Source organism: Chrysemys picta, chromosome 3, assembly GCF_011386835.1.
Source record: "Chrysemys picta bellii isolate R12L10 chromosome 3, ASM1138683v2, whole genome shotgun sequence".
In the NCBI taxonomy this organism is placed as follows: domain Eukaryota; kingdom Metazoa; phylum Chordata; order Testudines; family Emydidae; genus Chrysemys; species Chrysemys picta.
The window spans coordinates 128,745,059-128,747,687 of record NC_088793.1 but is presented as its reverse complement, the minus strand read 5'-3'; positions in this window follow the sequence as shown (position 1 = coordinate 128,747,687).

Below are 2,629 nucleotides of genomic sequence, written 5' to 3'. Positions count from 1 at the left end.
AGACTTTATTACCTTCCCATCATCTATTGCCTGTCTAGTATGTGTACTACACATACACACAGGATAGGATTGGGTCACACAGCCATACACTACAACATATACTTGTAGTATGAAGTGGCTATTGTTTCATTCAAAAAGTCATAATCAGACCACCATGTAGTCGAAATACATAAACATGTTCAGCTTATTGTTTTTCCAAACCATATACTTTTTCAAATTTGAATGCCGTAAGTATAGAATGTGTCCAGGGATCAATATTTAGTTGGGAGGAATCCTTCCAGTCCTGCAGAATGACTTTTACAGCAGCTGTGATCAAGATGTCTGGGAGGGTTTTCTGTGTTTTTAATTTGTTGCTTTGTAATGCTTGTTGATTTAAATATTAGCAGAGCTAGATTCCCTATTAATCTGGTCTTTGTGATCTTTACTGTGTAATCTGATTCCCCCCTCCACCCCCTCGCTCCCCAAATGGAATGGGTAGTGCACAAGAGAATGGATAGGAGGACTGATCTTAACCATTTTATTTGTAATTAGCACAAAGGACAAACCACAAAAGAGGTATGGGGTGAAGGATAAATACTTACTTCTAAAACACTATATTGCCTGGAACCACATACCCTGTTGGGAAGGGATTGAAACAATGGATTAAAATAACAGATACTTGCCCTCACTTACGTTTTAAAGGTTATTCATTACTTGTGAGATACATACTCAGATTTTAAGACCATCTAGTCTAACCTCCTGCCACAGAACATGACCGACCCCTTTCTGTAATAGACCCCTAACCTCTGGCTAAATTCCTGAAGTCCCCAAATCATGATTTAAAAATGTCAGGTTACAGAGTCTTCACTGTAGTGCCCCATGCTGCAGAGGAAGGCATAAAACACCGAGGATCTCTGCCAATCTGGCCTGGGGAAAACTCCTTCCTGACCCCAAATATGGTGATCAGTTAGACCCTGAGCATGTCACAACAAGACCCACCAGCTGGACACCTGGGAAAGAATTCTCTGTAGTAACTCAGAGCCCTCCCCATCTAGTGTCCCATCACTGGCTGTAGGGGATTTTTGCTATTAGCAGTCACTGTACTGCTGTACTGTACTGTCAGTCACTCATACCAGGGATCTCAGCCCAGAATTTGAAGCCTACTAATGATGCCTTTGGCTACCTGACACCCAATAATGATTCCCCTGTTCAACTTTGAAATAATTTTCCAGTGCAACTGGGAACGTCATTGACATGAGCTGACCCCTAGGAGCCTAGGAACAATGGCAGTGACACCTTTGACAATGGTCAGTCTTGGAGTGACCAGTGTGACCAACAGACCTAGTGGGCCTTGGACCGGAAACAGACACAGCCTTTCAGTTTAAAGCAAATGCAGTTTAAAGCAGACTGAGTTTAAGTGTCAAGGAGGTAGTTACCAGTAATACAAAATTCAACACTTGGCAACTCTTCTGCAAAGACGTAAAGCAGCTTCTTGCTAGCTCTTCTTGATCTGCCCATGTTACTGTAGTTCTGATTAAACTTCCACACTGACGCATAGCTTAGATTGAATGCAAACAGTGGCACATAATGGGTGGTCCAAAGAGATCTGCGCAAGTAAGCAATGAACTATGTCTGGGATGGATTAAGCCTGTTTGGGAGCATAAATTAAAGTTACATTTGTGTTGTAAGATTTGAATCACAATGTTGTGATGTGCAGGCAAGACCTCAATGGAGTAAGAGCCTAATGGCTCTGCAACTTTACCCACTGGAAAGCTGCAAAGATCAGAGGGAACTAAGACTGTGAAAAATGTGATTAAACAATAGTCCCTAGTCTGGCCTTTAACATAAGAAAGTGATCAGGTGCTATTATTAGTTGTAAGTGAATTAGAACTGGGTCTGACCCAGAACCCCAAATTCAAACACACTGACCTTGTTGAAAATTTGGTCTGAACTTTGTGGCTTGGACACATCTCTGCTAGGAAATTTACAGCACTTTCTTCTAAGGCCTGGTCTACACTACACAGTTAAGGTGACGTAAGGCTGCTTGTCTATGTCAGTGTCTACACTACAGTTCCTGGTGAGGACGCACACCACCGACCCAAGGCAGGTAGGTCGACTTAAGTTTTTAGTGTAGACATACCCAAAGTGTGAAAGGCACTTAGTTAAAAATAGCAGCAAGGCCACAATGTTGCAGTCCTAGCACAAAAGGTTGCAAACCTTCCACTAGAGTCAAAGGGGTTTTCGCGTGAGGTAAAGACCACAGAATCAGGCCCTGAATATGAGAATGTAGTGGTTCCCATACTCAACTGCCCATCATGAGTGGGATGGTGGATTCAGTGCCAGATGTATCCCCAGATGACACAGTGGGCCTTATTCTCTATTTACCCCTGGCGTAAATCAGAACTAACACCTTTCATCTCAATGGACTTACACTGATGTAAAAATGGTATTAAAAGAGTGTAAAATCAGGGACGGATACTCCAAAATCAAAATGCAATCATTTACCAGAATGTCTATATTTTGAATTGAGCAAAAATGTGTTTCTGAAGAGAAACTGTGAATACAATTATGAACGCAAAAATAAAAACAATTCAATACTTTGACAGTTTCATTTCTACTTTTTATTAATTGTTTTAATTTTACATTCAGA